This window comes from Melospiza georgiana, chromosome 5 (assembly GCF_028018845.1).
Source record: "Melospiza georgiana isolate bMelGeo1 chromosome 5, bMelGeo1.pri, whole genome shotgun sequence".
Lineage (NCBI taxonomy): Eukaryota > Metazoa > Chordata > Aves > Passeriformes > Passerellidae > Melospiza > Melospiza georgiana.
The window spans coordinates 20,874-39,130 of NC_080434.1; the positions used below are offsets into that span (position 1 = coordinate 20,874).

At 50.4% G+C, this 18,257-nt stretch overlaps 1 long non-coding RNA gene across 1 annotated transcript; it reads right to left on the reverse strand.

The window, feature by feature from the left end:
- Window positions 1-17,270: 17,270 nt before the first annotated feature.
- On the reverse strand, window positions 17,271-17,886 carry LOC131083839 (uncharacterized). Its single transcript, XR_009114488.1, has 3 exons — window positions 17,582-17,886; window positions 17,443-17,486; window positions 17,271-17,341 (listed from the first exon to the last, which is right to left on the reverse strand). It is a non-coding gene; the product is annotated as an uncharacterized LOC131083839 (long non-coding RNA).
- Between the last annotated feature and the right edge of the window lie 371 nt (window positions 17,887-18,257).

Below are 18,257 nucleotides of genomic sequence, written 5' to 3' on the forward strand. Positions count from 1 at the left end.
AAATCCCACCTAGAGTCCAACTACACCCCACATTACACATTCCAAGTCCCCGGGCCCTCTCCTATCGCACCAGGCTGTGCGGCAGGGCAGAGCAGCTCCGGCACAAATGTGTGCTGACACCCGTGACGCAGGACAGACAGGACATGACAAACAAAGCACACAACACAGAGACAGAAATCTACCGGCAAAGAAAATGGGCGCAAGGACTGATAGAATGCAAAAGGACATGACTGAGTTGAAACTGATGGTGAGCTGATGAAGCTCAGAGAACCCTGGAGGAAGAAGGTAACTGAAAGATTTATTCCAAGAACAGCAAAACCGGATGCCTAAGAATCCTATGGTCGGAATCCTCTGCCTGCCCTCACATTCTTACAAGCCCTAATCCACCAAAATGGATCCAGGTGGGGCATAGCTGTCCGGACAGCTCAGAACAAGACCTGACAAGACACCTGACTGGATGCTTCCAAAGAGAGAAGAGTCTGATGCCTGTCTGAGCTCCCCAGTGCAAAGTTCTGTGGCCAGGCTGCCAGGCCAGGGAATGCAGAGATCACAGATGCTAACAAGGATGCGAGGGTTTCTGACAGGCCCCCCTAAGGTAAAAGACATGGCATACACAAACAACACATAATGCACAACAGACAAAGGACACGAGACACACCGGGACTGCTCTGCCCTGCGCTCCTCAGCACTGGGATCAAAAGTGAGACGTGGCTTTTATGAGGCCTAAGGGGCCACTTCATGAACACCCCCCACCTCCAAATCAGACACAAAAACCCCTCCCAGTAATTCCCAAACCAGCACCATGCCTTCATCCCCTCTGTGGGTCACAGCCCTCTACTTATCTCTCAGACATCTGGGGATGCCGGTCCGTCTCAGGTGCATAGAAAGGCCACCTCGTCACCTGGGAAGGTCCTGCTGGCAACGGGCTGGTGTCTCTCAGACAGCTAGATTAAAGAGAACCAAACATCAGTGCCTGACCTTGGCACCGCATCGGCCAAAACCCCACCGCTCTGCTACTCACCGCGCTCCTAAGAAGGCCCGGCACCTCCTAACCCTGACCCTCTGCCACACCTGGAATGGAGCTGCACCTGAAAGAAAGTTAGAACATATGTCAAACACCACCAGGGTAACTCACAAGCAACAAACACCGTATGTAAATCTAGGAAGAGCATCTAGAGCCCAAGTACAGCCCACATTACAAATTCCAACTCCCCAGGGCTTGTCCTATTGCAGCAAGCTACACGGCAGGGCAGAACAGCTCCGGCACAAATATGTGCAGACACCCGTGACACGGAACGTGACAAAGAGGGGAACGAGAAACACGAGACATTATGCTTGTTTTGAGGGCCTCTAAGGGGAGAAGGCAAAAGGCATGCCAAAGACACACTAGGGAACACGGCACAGTGGACAACATGACGCAGACCGGAGCTGTTCTGCGCTGCCCGCCGGAAAGCTGCCATCAAAAGTAGAGCCTCTCCCTTTAGCTGTCCTAAGAGGCCCTTGGACAAGATTGCTTTCCCCTCTGCTCATTTTTAAATCTGGCCCAAGAACTCCAAATGGGCTACTCTCCCATCTCCAGGCCGTGACCCCCGACTTATCTTTTCAATGAGGGGTGATGGGAATCCACGTTGCACCTGAAATAAGTCTGCCTCCGAGGGCTTCGTAATGACCTGCGTGCCTCTCGGTCACCTACAATAAAGAAAACCAAAACCAAAGTGTGAGTCCAGAGTTATGTGGGCCAAATCCCAGCAAGGCAGCTACTTGCCCTCTCCTGAGTGGGCCTAGCTCCCTCAGGCTCCAGCTTCATCCTGACTCCAAGGCTGCGGCCTTTATTCAGAATGGCAACTGGGTTAAACAAAGGGAATGTCAAATGGCATTCCTGTGACTGCAGTGGATGACCTTGTGTGAGAAAGACATGAAAATGCCCATGCTATGCTTCTGAAAACCTTGGGTGGGGGAGCCCTCAAATAAACACCCTTTCACACCCTGCTGCCTACAACCCCCCCCCCCAAGAACTCCCAACTGGATACCTACTCACCCTCACTTCACCTACTCTCAATTCTCAAATCCCCTGAATCCCCAATCTCACGCATCTTCTTGGACACAGGGACGATCCCTCTTATGACATGATTAATCTGCTGAAAAATGTACTGGAGTTGACACACCCTGGAATCTGTGAAAGCTGCCCTCCTACTAAAAACAATGGAAGAAAAAAAAAAAAAAAACAAACACAAGAACAAAACCAGGAACTACAAACATACTTCACCCCCCCTAAACACAAAACTCAAAACCACAAACCTAAATACTCCCTGTATTCCATGGCGTTTTCTTCACTGTATTTCCCAAGCCTCTGTTACTTTAGATGCCCAGAAACACCTGCTGAAAATCAGCTGAGATAAGCTAAAAGAGACTCTTCTCTGAAATGAGAGGAGAGCTCTTACCCCAGCAGTTCCCAGGGAGGGAATGAAGGCCCCTAGCCAAGGCTGGGGTTAATATACCCCTGATAGTGCCCGCCTCTTTTTCCCATGATGCCCTGGAAAAGGGAGGGGACTAATCCCACCGGGTATAAAAGCCCTCAGAAGAGCTGCAGCAGCTTGGCTCCTCTGACTCAGATTCAAGAGGAGCAAAGGGCTTGTTAAAGAAGAAAGCTCTTCATTGAAAAAACAGTGCTTTCCATTTTCACAGCGACTGCTTGCAGCAGAAGAACAGAAAACTGGTAAGACATTAAACTTTTTCTTAAGGTTACATAGATAGATACATTGGGTGATAAGCTGCTGCCTTACATAATTAGTCTTTGGTAATTGCTAAGTAGAACATCATGTAGGACTGAGTAGGGTGGAGAAGAAGGATAATGACATAAATAGTCTAACTCCCATTGGGACTCCTAATTATGCCTAACTGCATTAGAAATAAAAATGAGAAAAAAAACCTCCTGGGTGGCTTATGTGTTAAGTACACGCCGGGCTCGCTCTTCTCTAAGATACCGGCTCCAAAGGCACGGAAAAAAAGTGGCCAGAAATGAATACTTAAATCCTAAAAATGCTGAAAAAGACACAGCTTCCTTCAAGTGAACCCATAGAAATTAGACAGCGGGGCAGTTAGGTCCACTGAAACTGATAACGTGACAAATAAACTGATTCTACCCTATAATTCGTTCTCCAAAAATATTGTGAAACGAAGGGTTCTCCTCAATTTAAATTCCTCAAGCAATGAAAAAACAGAATTTTTTCTGTCAATCAAAACCCTTAACAACGAGGGACAGCTGGGGAAGGTTTGCAGGAGGCACTTAAGACTCACAAACTGACCTGACTTTCCGGTGGTGACGGCTTGTGTCTGTGAGACGTCTGGCGCGAGGCACGTTTTTCGGCAAGCGGCCGGCCGCTCTGGTCCGTACACCTCTGAACGCCGGTGCTGGCCCTTTTCCCTAGCAATGACAGCTAACTAACTCAGGTTCGAGATGGCGATTTGCAAGAGGAACTTGGCACTACCAAAGTACCTTGAGGTGTCCCTGGTGCCAGCTGGAATCTGGAAGGCATACTTCACAAAATAGAATTTCAGGAGACACCGCACGGCTCCGGGCTACAGGCCCGTGAACGCGAACACCGGCCCTTTCCCCTGGCAAACGAAACTCACCTGCCCGGGTTGGTTCAGAGGAGGCGCTTGGGACTGACTACGCGGCCTGATTTTGCAGAGGTGCCGGTGTGGGCTTGAGAGGCATCCTGTGCCATGCAAAATATGAGGAGCCGGCTGGGCGCTCGTGGCGGCTGAGTCCTGACCAAAAACGCCACCCCGTTTCCTAATTAAACGAAACTAACCGTTCCGGGTTCCTGGTGTCCCTTTGCAGGAGGCGCTTGTTATTGTTAATGCAGCCTGAGTGTTCGCTGCTGCCGGCTTGGGTCTGCAAGGCATCTGACGCAATGCAGAATTTTAGGAGCCAAACTGCCGCTCCAGGCCGCGGGCACCCAAACACCAAAGCTAGGTCTTTTCCCTGGAAAGAAAATGCAACAGACTACGTTCCTGATGGCAGATTGCGGGAGCGCCTTAAGACGCTCAAACCAGCCTGACCTGCAAGTTGTGCCAGCTTACGACCTGGAAGCATCCTGTGCAATAGGGAATTTCAACAGGCAGCGGAACACGCTGGGCCTGAGGCGCCTGAAAAAAATTCTGACCCGTTACCCTGGGAAACGACGCTCAACGGCGCAGGGTCCTGATGGCAGACTCCGGGAGACGCTGGGCGCTGTCAAAGTAGCCTGACTTTGCAGTGGTGGCAGCTACAGTCTGGAAGGCAATCTCTGCAATGCAGAAGTTCAGCAGGCGATGGGCCTCTCCGGACAACTGGCCCCTCAATACGGAGACCGGCCTTTTCCCCTATCAGTCCACACTTACCAGATCACGTTCCAGATGGCAGATTACAGAAGCCACTTAGCGCTGTGAAACCAGCTAGAGTTGGAACTGATTCCACCTGAGGTCTAGGGGGCACCTGCGCAAGGCAAAAGGTCAGTAGGCGGACGGCCCCTAGGACCTGAACACAATAGGCAGCCCTTTACACAGGGAAGTGTAACTCACCGGCCGAGGTTCCTGATGGCAGACGGCAGGAGACGCGTGCTGAGGAAAAAACAGCTGGAGTTGGAACTCGTGCCACCTTGGCTCGAAGAGGCATATTTGGCAATACAGAAATTTCAGCAGGCAGCCAGCAACTCCAGGCAAGGCCTCCTGAACACCACTGCCAGCCCTTTCCCAGAAGAAGACAACTCAGCATCCCAGGTTCCTGATGGAATATTGCTGGAGCCATTTGGGACCCTCAAACGAGACTGACTGTACGGTGGTGGCAGCTTGGGTCTGGGAGCCATCCTGCGCAATGCAGAATTTTAGCCGGCTGATGGCCACGAAGGGCCCCTGGGCCCTGAATGTGAACACCAGCCCTGTTCTCAGGTAAGCGTGACTCAGCTGCCAGGTTCCTGATGGTAGATAGGAGACACGTGCCGAGGCCAAAGCAGCTGGTATTGGGACAGGGGCCAACTGGGTCTGGGAGGCAGATTGGGAAATGCAGAAGTTCAGAAGGCAAACAGCCGGCCACTCCGGGCCAAATGCCCCTGAACACTAATGCTGACCCTTTTCCCAGGTAAAGAAAACCGAGCAACCCGGGTTCCTGATTTCAAATTGCTGGAGGCGCTTGGGAGTCTCAAACCATCTCGACTCGGCACCTATGGCAACTTGGATCTGGGAGGCATCCTGCGCAATGCGGAATTTCAGGAGCTAGCCGTCCACTAAGGGCCCCCGGCCCCTGAACAGGAAGGCCAGCCCATTACTCAGGGAAGCGTTACTCAGCCACCCGGGTTCCTGATGGCAGGAGACACGTGCCGAGGGAAAAGGAGCTGGACTTGGAACTGGTGCCGGCTTGGGTCTGGGAGGCACATTTGGCAATGCAGAATTTCAGCAGGCAGTCAGCCGCTCGAGGCAAGGCCTCCTGAACAACGCCAGCCCTGTCCCAGAAGAAGAAAACTCAGCAGCCCAGGTTCCTGATGGAATATTGCTGGAGCTATTTGGGACCCTGAAACCAGCCTGACTAGGCGGTGGTGGCAGCTTGGGTCCGGGAGGGATCCTGCGCAATACAGAATTTCACCAGACAGCCGTCCACAAAGGGCCCCTGCGCCCTGGACACAAATGCCACCCGTTACCCCAGGTAAGTGTAACTCACCAGCTCGGGTTCTTCATGGAAGATTGCTGGGGACATTCTGAACCTTCAAACCAGCCTGACTTTGCGGTGCAGGCAGCTAGGGTCTGGGAGGCATACTGTGCGATGCAGAATTTCAGATGGCAGACAGCCAGCCCCTCTGGACCAGAGGCTCCTAAACACTAGTGCTGTCCCTTTTCCCAGGTAAGCAAAACTCAGCCCCCCAGGTTCCTTGTTGCAGATTAGTGGAGGCACTTGGGACTCTCAAATGAGCTCGACGCGAGTGAGGTGGCAGCTTTGGTCGGGGAGGCATCCTGAGCGATGCAGAACTTCAGCAGGCAGACAGCCGGCTGCTCCGGGCCACGGGATCCTTAAAATTGGTCCTGTGCCTTTTCCCAGATAAGGAAAACTCAGCCACCCAAGTTCCTGGTGGCATATTGTTCGAGGCGCTTGGGACTCTCAAAAAGATCAGCTAGGCACAGGTGGCAGCTTGGGGCTGGGACGCATCCAGACCAATGCAGAATTTCAGGACACAGCAGGCCACTACGGGCCACTAAGGGCCCGGGACACCAATGCCGCCCATTACACAGGGAAGTGTAACTCAGCAGCTCAGGTTCCTGAAGGAAGATTGCTGGAGCCACTTGAGACTCCCAAACCAGGTTGACTTTGCGGTGGTGGCAGCTGGGGTGCGGGAGGCATCCTGCCCAATGTGGAATTTCACCAGGCGGCCGGCCGCTAAGGGCCCCTGGGCACTGGACAAAAATGCCGCCCATTACGCAGGGAAATGTAACCCAGCCACCCGGGTTCCTGATGGCAGATGGCAGGAGACACGTGCCGAGGACAAAGCAGCTGGAGTTGGAACTGGTGCCGGCTTCGGTCTGGGAGGCACGTTTGGCAAAGCAGAAATATCAGCAGGCAGCCAGCCAATCCAGTCAGGGCCTCCTGAACACAAATGCCAGCCCTGTCCCAGAAGAAGAAAACTCAGCACCCCAAGTTCCTGATGGGAGATTGCTGAAGCCATTTGGGAGCCTCAAAGCCTCCTCACTCTGCAGCGGTGGCAGCTTGGGTCAGGGTGGCATCCTGCGTAATGCAGAAATTCAGCACACAGCAGGTCACTAAGGGCCCCTGGGCCCTGAAAAAAGATGCTGCCCTTTACACAGGGAAGTGTAACTCACCAGCTTAGGTTCTTGATGGCAGATTTCTGGGGCCATTTGGGACCCTCAAACCAGCCTGACTCTGCGGTGGAGGCACCTTGGTCCGGCAGGCATCCTGCGCAATGCGGAATTTCAGCAGGCAGACAGCCACTCCAGGCAAGACCTCCGGAACACCACTGCCAGCCCTTTCCCAGAAGAAGAAAACTCAGCAGCCCAGGTTCCTGATGGCATATTGCTGTAGGAGCTTGGGAGTCTCAAACAAGTTCGACTCAGGTGAGGTGGCAGCCTGGGTCTGGGAGGGATCCTGCGCATTGCAGAATTTCAGAATGCAACCGGCCACTAAAGGCCCCTGGGCCCTGTATACAAATAATGCCCTTTACACAGGGAAGTGGAACTCACCAGCTCCGGTTCCTGATGTCAGATTGGTGGAGCCATTTGGGACCCTCAAACCAGCCTGACTTTTAGGTGGTGGCAGCTTGGGTCTGGGAGGCATCCTGTGCAATGTGAAATTTCAGCAGACATCCGGACACTCCTGTCCCCAGCCTCCTGAAGACACATGCTGACCCTGTACCCAGGTGAGCAAAACTCAACCCCCAGGTTCCTTGTTGCAGATTGGTGGAGGCTCTTGGGACTCTCAAACCAGCTCGACTCGGCTGAGGTGGCAGTTTGGGTCTGGGAGGCATCCTGCGCAATGTGGAATTTCAGAAGTCAGCCAGCCACTAAGGGCCCCTGGGCCCTGAAAAGCAAAGCCGCCCTTTACACAGGGAAGTGTAACTCGCCAGCACAGGTTCCTGATGGCAGATTGCTGGGCCCATTTGGGACCTTCAAACCAGCCTGACTTTGCGGTGGTGGCAGCTGGGGTCGGGGAGGCATCCTGCGCACTGCAGAATATGAAGAGCCAGCCGGCCACTAAGGGCCCCTGGGCCCTGAAAACAAAAGCCGCCCTTTACACAGGGAAGTGTAACTCACCAGTTCAGGTTCCTGATGGCAGACTGCTGGGCCCATTTGGGACCTTCAAACCAGCCTGACTTTGCGGAGGTGGCAGCTTTGGTCGGGGGGGCATCCTGCGCAATCTTAAATTTCAGAAGACAGCCGGCAACTCCGGTCCCCAGGCTCCTGAACTGTCATGCTGACCCTTTCCCCAGGTAAGCAAAAGTCAGCAGCCCAAGTTCCTGGTGGCATATTCCTCGAGGCGCTTGGGACTCTCAATCGAGCTCAACTCGGCTGTGGCAGCAGCTTGGGTCTGGGAGGCATCCTGCGCAATGGAGAATTTCAGCAGGCAAACGGCCGGCCACTCCAGACCGCAGGTCCCTGATCATTAGGGCTGACCCTTTCCCCAGGTAAGCAAAAGTCAGCAGCCCAAGTTCCTGGTGGCAGATTGTTTAAGGCGCTTGGGACTCTCAATCGAGCTCAACTCGGCTGTGGCAGCAGCTTGGGCCTGGGAGGCATCCTGCGCCATGTGGAATTTCAGAAGTCAGCCGGCCACTAAGGGCCCCTGGGCCCTGAAAAGCAAAGCCGCCCTTTACACAGGGAAGTGTAACTCACCAGCACAGGTTCCTGATGGCAGATTGCTGGGCCCATTTGGGACCTTCAAACCAGCCTGACTTTACGGTGGGGGCAGCTTGGGTCTGGGAGGCATCCTGCACAATGTGGAATTTCAGAAGTCAGCCGGCCACTAAGCGCCCCTGGGCCGTGAAAACCAAAGCTGCCCTTTACACAGGGAAGTGTAACTCACCAGCTCAGGTTCTTGATGGCAGATTGCTGGAGGCACTGGGGACCCTCAAACCAGCTTGACTTTGCGGTGGTGGCAGCTTTGGTCGGAGAGGCATCCTGCGCAGTCTTAAATTTCAGAAGACAGCCGGCCCCTCCGGTCCCCAGGCTCCTGAACACTAATGCTGACCCTTTCCCCAGGTAAGCAAAAGTCAGCAGCCCAAGTTCCTGGTGGCATATTCCTCGAGGCGCTTGGGACTCTCAATCGAGCTCAACTCGGCTGTGGCAGCAGCTTGGGTCTGGGAGGCATCCTGCGCAATGGAGAATTTCAGCAGGCAGACGGCCGGCCACTCCAGACCACAGGCCCCTGATCATTAGGGCTGACCCTTTCCCCACGTAAGCAAAAGTCAGCAGTCCAAATTCCTGGTGGCAGATTGCTCAAGGCGCTTGGGACTCTCAAATGAGCTTGACTCAGGTGAGGTGGCAGCTTGGGTCTGGGAGGCATCCTGCACAATGTGGAATTTCAGAAGTCAGCCGGCCACTAAGAGCCCCTGGGCCCTGAAAACAAAAGCCGCCCTTTACACAGGGAAGTGTAACTCACCAGCTCAGGTTCCTGATGGCAGATTGCTGGGCCCGTTTGGGACCTTCAAACCAGCCTGACTTTGCGGTGGTGGCAGCTGGGGTCGGGGAGGCATCCTGCGCACTGCAGAATATGAAGAGCCAGCCGGCCACTAAGACCCCCTGGGCACTGGGACAAATGCCGCCCATTACACAGGGAAGTGTAACTCACCAGCTCAGGTTCTTGATGGCAGATTGCTGGAGGCACTGGGGACCCTCAAACCAGCTTGACTTTGCGGTGGTGGTAGATTTGGTCGGGGAGGCATCCTGCGCAATCCTAAATTTCAGAAGACAGCCGGCCCCTCCGGTCCCCAGGCTCCTGAACAGTCATGCTGACCCTTTCCCCAGGTAAGCAAAAGTCAGCCGCCCAAGTTCCTGGTGGCATATTCCTTGAGGCGCTTGGGACTCTCAATCGAGCTCAACTCGGCTGTGGCAGCAGCTTGGGTCTGGGAGGCATCTTGCGTAATGTGGAATGTCAGAAGTCAGCCGGCCACTAAGGGCCCCTCGGCCCTGAAAACCAAAGCCGCCCATTACACAGGGAAGTGTAACTCACCAGAACAGGTTCCTGATGGCAGATTGCTGGAGTTACTTGGGACTCTCAAACCAGCCTGACTTTACAGTGGGGGAAGCTTGGGTCTGGGAGGCATCCTGCGCAATCTTAAATTTCAGAAGACAGCCGGCCACTCTGGTCCCCAGGCTCCTGAACAGTAATGCTGACACTTCCCCCAGATAAGCAAAACTCAGATGCCCAGGTTCCTTGTTGCAGATTGCTGGTGGTGCTTGGACTCTCAAACGAGCTCGACTCGGCTTAGGTGGCAGCTTACCTCTGGGAGGTATCCTGCGCAATGCGGAATTTCAGAAGGCACACAGACAGCCACTCCGGGCCACAGGCTCCTGAAAACTAATGATGACCCTTTCCCCAGGAAAGCAAAAGTCAGCAGCCCAAGTTCCTGGTGGCATATTCCTCGAGGCGCTTGGGACTCTCAAACAAGCTCGACTCAGCTGAGGTGGCAGCTTGGATCCGGGAGGCATCCTGCGCACTGGAGAACTTCAGCAGGCAGACGGCCAGCCACTCAGACCACAGGCCCCTGATCATTAGGGCTGACCCTTTCCCCACGTAAGCAAAAGTCAGCAGCCCAAGTTCCTGGTGGCAGATTGCTCAAGGCGCTTGGGACCCTCAAATGAGCTTGACTCAGGTGAGGTGGCAGCTTGGCTCTGGGAGGAATCCTGCGCCATGTGAAATTTCAGCAGGCAGCCGGCCCCTCCAGGCCGCAGGTTCCTGAAAACTAATGCTGCCCCTTACCCAGGTAAGAAAACCTCAGCCCCCCATGTTCCTAGTTGCAGATTGGTGGAGGCGCTTGGGACTCTCAAATGAGCTCGATTCGGCTGAGGTGGCAGCTTGGCTCTGAGAGGCAGCCTGTGCAATGCAGAATTTCAGCAGACAGCCTGTCACTAAGGGCCCCTGAGTCCTCAACACCAATGCTGCCCTTTACACAGGTAAGTGTAACTCACCAGCTCAGGTTCCTGATGGCAGATTGCTGGACACATTTGGGGGCCCTCAAAGCAGCCTGACTCTCCAGTGCTGGCAGCTTGGGTCTGGGAGGCATACTGCGCAATGCAGAATTTCAGCAGGCAGACGGCTGGCCACTCCGGGCCACAGGCTCCTGAACACTAGTCCTGTCTCTTTTCTCAGGTAAGCCAAACTCAGCCGCCCAGGTTCCTTGTTGCAGATTGCTGGTGGTACTTGGGACTCTCAAATGAGCTCGATTTGGCTGAGGTGGCAGCTTACATCTAGGAGGCATCCTGTGCAAGGCAGAATATCAGAAGTCACACAGACAGCCACTCCGGGCCGCCGGCTCTCTAAAACTAATGCTGACCCTTTGCCCAGGTAAGCAAAACTCAGCCCCCCAGGTTCCTTGTGGCAGATTGATGGAGCTGCTTGGGACTCTCAAACGAGCTCGTCTCAGGTGAGGTGGCAGCTTGGGTCTGGGAGGCATCCAGGTGTTCCCCCCGACCCTGTGAGAAGCTCTCGCAGTCCTTCCATGAGACAGTGCCGGGAGCGGCTCATAAACCCCTCCACTCAGCAGCTCCATGCAAAAGGGAGCTGAGGCAAAGCCTCCCCCCAAAACAGCCTCGCCCCGGCAGGAGCCACCCCCTCATCATCCTCACACTCACACCTGGGCTGCTCCGAGCCCCCATCATCCTAACAGCTCATACCTGGGCTGCTCCCAGCCCCCATCATCCTCACACTCACACCTGGGCTGCTCCGAGCCCCCATCATATATTTTTCATATTTATATTCACATGTATATTTAGAATTTATATTACTGTATAATAAAAATTATATTATATATTGCATCTCTTCATGTTACTTACATAGATTTCTATTTCTATTTCTATTCATAGTTTGGTATTATATAATAAATATATAGAGATATAAAGATATATTTCTGTATGTCGATTTACATTTCTATAGTACTTATATTATTTAAAATAAAACCCCTGCCTCTAACGACATAAAAAGCTAAGACACCCCTTTCTTTAAAACACATTTAAAATTTTAAAAATAATTTTGTTTGTCATAATTCTATTCACATCTATATTTGTAATTTTCATTTGTTATATTTATAGATATTATATATATTGGAGAGAATACCTTTTTATATAATAATAGATACATTCTTTTGACACAATATATTTCTTTTACTTATATAAATATATATTAAATATTTATTGATATCGACATATATCTGATATATTTGCATTTCTAGTTTTATATTTTTTATGAAATCTCCAGCCCATACCCCAATAAAAGCCAAACAATCCCCAATTCATTTAAACTATATTTAAACATAAATCCTGTCACAGCTGCGTTGCTCAGCAGTGCCCCAAGCTAATCTGACACTTGTTCATCTCCTGGACCTGAATCTGAACCCGCTCACCTTGATCGCACCTGGCAGAACCATTTTCGTACCTTTTTCTGGCATGTCTTGTTTTTGTTTTTTTTTGTCTTGAGTTTTTGTGCCCTTTATTGCCTCTCTTTCTTGCCTTGTTTCTTGGGGCTTTTACTCCCTTTTTCCTTGATTTTTTTCTGGCATTTCTTGGGGTTTTTTCTTCGTTTCTTCTTGCCCATTTTGGTGTTTATTCTGGTTTTTCCTTGCCCCCCTTGGGGGTTTTTTTTCAGTTTGTTTTTTTTTTTTTTCTTCCCCATCTTGGTTTTTTGTTGTGATTTTGTTTCTTGCCCATCTTGGGGTTTTTCTCTGGTCTGTTTTCAGGGATTTTTCTTGCCCATCTTGGTTTTCTTCTGTGAGTTTGTTTTTTGTTGTTTTTTTTTCTTTTCTTTTCTTTTTCTTTTTTTCCCCCCTAGGTTTCTCCTTGCCCTCCTTGTTTTTGGTTTTTTTTGTCTGTCTTCCTCCCTTCCTTCTTTCTTCCTTTCAGTTCCTTTCCTTATTTTCTTTTTTTCTTTCTCTTCCTTTCTTTCTTTCTTTCCCTGTATTTCTAATCTTGGTTTTCATTTCTAGCTTTAGAATAAAAAAGCAGCAGTAGAAACTTTCAGGCTATCTGGGATTAAAAAAACTCCAAAATGTAAATGATTTAAAGAAAACTATTTATTTCCTGGGAACCTGAAATTTTCTACTGCTGCACGTGACATAGAGCGTTTATTCCTTCTTATAGATAGTTGATATTTCATACTTACTTTATACAGCGCTCCCTGCTGTGTGCACCGGCGCGCTGCAGGCACAGCGCCCCCTGCTGTCTGCACAGGCACACTGCAGGCACAGCGGTGCGGCGACGTTCAGTTCTGTTTAATGAAACTCGGCTGAATTCGGCTTGGTTCGGCTCTTGGTCTAAACACATTTAAGTTCGGCTCTTCGAAACAATTCGCACAGTAACGCTTTACGACACCTTTTACGACAGTCGCGCTTTACGGCACCTTTTACGACAGTCGCGCTTTACGGCCGTATTTACGACAGTCGTGCTTTACGACGTCTTTTACGACAGTCGTGCTTTACGACGTCTTTACGACAGTCGTGCTTTACGGCACCTTTTACGACAGTCGTGCTTTACGACGTCTTTTACGACAGTCGTGCTTTACGACGTCTTTTACGACAGTCGTGCTTTACGACGTCTTTTACGACAGTCGTGCTTTACGGCCGTATTTACGACAGTCGTGCTTTACGGCACCTTTTACGACAGTCGCGCTTTACGGCCGTATTTACGACAGTCGTGCTTTACGACGTCTTTTACGACAGTCTCGCTTTACGACGTCTTTTACGGCAGTCGTGCTTTACGACAGTCGTGCTTTACGGCACCTTTTACGACAGTCGTGCTTTACGACGTCTTTTACGGCAGTCGTGCTTTACGACGTCTTTTACGACAGTCGTGCTTTACGACGTCTTTACGACAGTCGCGCTTTACGGCACCTTTTACGACAGTCGTGCTTTACGACGTCTTTACGACAGTCGTGCTTTACGACGTCTTTACGACAGTCGTGCTTTACGACGTCTTTTACGACAGTCGCGCTTTACGGCACCTTTTACGACAGTCGCGCTTTACGGCACCTTTTACGACAGTCGCGCTTTACGGCAGTCTTTACGACAGTGGCGCTTTACGGCACCTTTTACGACAGTCGCGCTTTACGGCAGTCTTTACGACAGTGGCGCTTTACGGCACCTTTTACGACAGTCGCGCTTTACGGCACCTTTTACGACAGTCGCGCTTTACGGCAGTCTTTACGACAGTCGCGCTTTACGGCACCTTTTACGACAGTGGCGCTTTACGGCACCTTTTACGACAGTCGCGCTTTACGGCAGTCTTTACGACAGTGGCGCTTTACGGCACCTTTTACGACAGTCGCGCTTTACGGCAGTGTTTACGACAGTGGCGCTTTACGGCACCTTTTACGACAGTCGCGCTTTACGGCACCTTTTACGACAGTCGCGCTTTACGGCAGTCTTTACGACAGTCGCGCTTTACGGCACCTTTTACGACAGTCGCGCTTTACGGCACCTTTTACGACAGTCGCGCTTTACGGCAGTCTTTACGACAGTGGCGCTTTACGGCACCTTTTACGACAGTCGCGCTTTACGGCACCTTTTACGACAGTTCTGCTTTACGGCACCTTTTACGACAGTCGCGCTTTACGGCAGTCTTTACGACAGTCGCGCTTTACGGCACCTTTTACGACAGTCGCGCTTTACGACACCTTTTACGACAGTCGCGCTTTACGGCACCTTTTACGACAGCCGCGCTTTACGGCACCTTTTACGACAGTTTTTTTTCTTCCCAATTTGGAGTTTTTCCTGGGTTTTTTTTGCCAGTCTTGCGGGGTTTTTCCAGGTTTATTCTTGCCCATCTTGAATTTTTTTTCTGGGTTTTTTTTCTGGGTTTTTTCTTGCCCATCTTGGTGGTTTTTTCCCCTTTTTTTTTTTCCTTTTTTTTTTTTTTTTTTTTCTTGGTTTTTTCAGGTTTTTTCTGGTCCATCTTGCTTTTTTTCTTGCCCATCTTGGGGGGATTTTCTGTGATTTTTCTGGGTTTTTTGAGGATCTTGTCCTTGCCCATCTTGGTTTTTTTTTTTTTGCGTTTTCTCCTGCCAGTCTCGGGTTTTTGTTCTTGGTTTTTTTCTGGGTTTTTCCTTGCCCATCTTGGGATTTTTTTTCCGTTTTTTTTTCCTGGTTTATTTTTCCTGGTTTTTCCTGCGTTTTTTCTGGTTCATCTTGTGGGGGTTTTTTGGGATTCTTCTTGCCCATCTGGTTTTCTGTGGGTGTTTTCTGCGTTTTTTCTTGCCCATCTTGGGGTTTTTTTCTGGGTATTCTCGCCCATGTTTGGTTTTTTTCCTTGGTTTTTTCTGGGTTTTCCTTGCCCACCTTGGGGGTTCTTCCGGTTTCTTTTTCCTGGTTTTTTTTTTTTTTTCTGGGTTTTTTCTGGGCTATTCTTGCCCATCTTGGTTTTTTTTCCTGGTTTTTTCTTGCCCATCTTGGGGTTTTTAGCTTTTTTTCCCGGGTTTGCTCTTGCCCCTCTTGAGATTTTTTCCCTGGGATTGTTCTGGGTTTTTTCTTGATTTTTTTCTTCCCCATCTTGCAGTTTTTTTCCTGGATTTTTGTGGGGTTTCTTTGTTGCCCATTTTGGGGTTTTTTCTGCTTTTTTCTGGGTTTTTCTTGCCCATCTTGGGTTTTTTTACTGGGTTTTTTGGGCCTTTTCTTGCCTATCTTGGAGTATTTTTCTGGGTTTTTACTTGGCCGGGACCAAAAAAAAAAAAAACAGCCAGGGTGGAAGGCAGCTGGGGATTTTTTATTCTCAATTTAACAATGAGTTGCAAAACCTGAAAAGCAAAAGTCATATACACAAGGTTAAATCCAGTCAGCATGCGCTCACACACGCAGAGACGAACAGACAGACACAGCCACGTGCTCTCACACACACTCCTTCTTACACGCTCACTGTGGCCCTTCTCTGAGATGCTGAAGAAGGTGCTTTGACACATCTTCTGGCTGCCGCTCCTTGAGCTAAATGGCAGATCCTGGGGAAATCAGCAGCCTCGGGGACCTGTGAGACAACAGGAAGGGTCAACAAGTGGCTATCTGACAGCTAGGACTTGTCCCCACTCTGGACTGATGAATTTTCTACCCAAAATCCCACAAAAGACAGATGAACAGTAAAGTTGTTATAACTGTTCTACCTAACTGTGACTATGTGCCAGGGCAGGGCAGCTCCGATCATAAGTGGTACAGTCTACACACAATATAAGCTGACGCATACAGTGTAAGTGTACACAGAGTGTAAGTACACACAATATAAGGCGACATGCTTACATGCAGTGTAAGTACAGACAATATAAGGCGATGCACTTACATTGCATGTACCTATGCTGGCTTATACTGTACGTACTTATACTGTATGTAAGTACATACAATATAAGCCAACATAGGAACATACAATATAAACCACGACTTAAGAAAACTCTCTGGAAGATTACTTATTGAGCCCTGTATCCTTTGAGAAGATGGAACCTATAGAACTACTGCAGTCACGTGAGGAGGGTGTAAGATGCTCCCTCTAGAAGTTCAAGAAAATGGAAAAAAACCCACTACCAAAGCTGATAGTGAGAAGGAAGATGGATGAGAACATCTTGTCCCTGTGAGACATTCCTGTCTCAAAGAGTAAAAATGTAAAGATGCTGGAATAAGAGATATCCGGCAAGGAATGTGAGTAGAACATGGCACAGAAGAGAGCCGATAAAGCATTGAGATGTAACAAAGGCCTATGCCGTGGAAGACAATGGACACACACACCATAACATAGACACAGATGACATAACACAGAGACAAGTTGCAACTGCTTGGCACTTTCCCTTTAGGGACCCGAGAGTCCTAGCACAAGACGAGCCAGAGGCCAATGAGGCCAAGGGAAAGGAAGCCCTATGACAACAGCACGTGATGATGAAATGCAACTCATTAAAGGAAGTTAGGGCCAAAGCAGTTAGGAGGATGCTCGAGAGGCTCAGCAAGCCTAGAGAAGGAAGCGGACTGCCAGGTGACTGCGGCTACAGCTCCGGACCTGAAGGCAAGCTCCATGGGGGAAAGAGCCGTGACGACTTCAAGTCGAGGAAGGCAGATGACGCAAAGTTCACGAGAATGTGGAGATGGGTAGGAACTGCCCTGCCCGGCAAAGGCTCTGGTGAGGCTGAGGAGAAACCCTCTCCCTTTACTTCCAAGGAGCCTGTCCCACTACAGACCTCTCCGCTAAGCTGACATCAGATTGCCTCCTGTGATAGTAAAGGCTTTTCCCCTTCTCCCAACCACTGGCCCCGACACTTAGCTTTTGGAAGACAAGCAGACAAAATCCATCCTCGGTCGGACGTGGACGTTGAGACGTTCTCAATGTGTGCGCTTCGGTGCTGCCGCTTCCAAGCTGTGGCTACAAGCCTGCCCAGGGTACCTAAGGCAAAACAGAAAACGTGACTATTGCCCTCAAAAACAGTAATCCCCGGGACTCCTTCGCACCCCTGCCCCAGCTCACCTCAAGTCTTGATTTGACTCCAGAGGCCGCCTGGAAGATACCTGCAAAAAGAAAATGTACACACTTAGCATGCTGCTGCATAACGCTCACCTAGGAATCAGCCCGCCTAAACTCCGAGTCACCTGCCCTCCTCTCTTCCCCGGCATGCCTAGGGCAGCGACAGCACCTGCAAAGAAACAAAGCAGAAAAGCATGCTGAGATACTGTGAAAACACAACCTCCCAACCCTGACAAGTATGCCACACTGATACCTTAAGCTTGAACCCACCTGGCATGGGCATGCTGGGCTAGGATAGATGGCAAGCAGTCCATCTAAAATAAAAAGAGGAATAATACATACCTAGAGCTGCACCAGAAACTGAGACCTCAGCAATAACAACTGTTTCGGTACCCTACTGAATGCTCACCTTGCCCACTCAGCCTTGACAGCTGCTCTCTGCCTTGACTTCCTAAAAATAAAGACAAAGAGCAGAGCTGCAGCAGCCACAATTTATGCTTCCTCTGCAGAGACAAACAGTGACTGACCTTCACAGGGGAATCCCCTCACCCAGAATGGGGGGCTCTGCCCTGGATTTATCCTTCTGCAACTAAAAGAAAGTTAGGATGAAAGTGAAAGGGCTGCAGGATAACTTATGGGCTCCACGTATCCTGTGTCCATCTACAAATCCCATCTAGAATCCAACTACACATTACAAATTCCAAGTCCCTGAGACTTCTCATATTGCAGCAGGGCAGAACAGCAGCTCCAGCACAAATGTGTGCAGACACCCGTGACACAGGACAGACAAGACGTGACAAACACTGGGGACACAACAGGAACGGAAATCTCTTAGCAAGGAAAATGGCTGCAAGGACTGAGAGAATGCAAAAGAAGAAGAATTGAAGCTGATGGCGAGCTGATGAGGCTCAGAGAACCCTGGAGGAAGAAGATGCAAACAGAATGATTTATTCCAAAAACTGCAAAGATGGATGCCCGAGAATCCTACAGTCAGAATCCTCTCCCTAACCTCACATCCTTACAAGTCCTACTCTGCTATAATGGATCATTGCGCACAATGGCTGTCCGTACAGGTCAGAACAAGA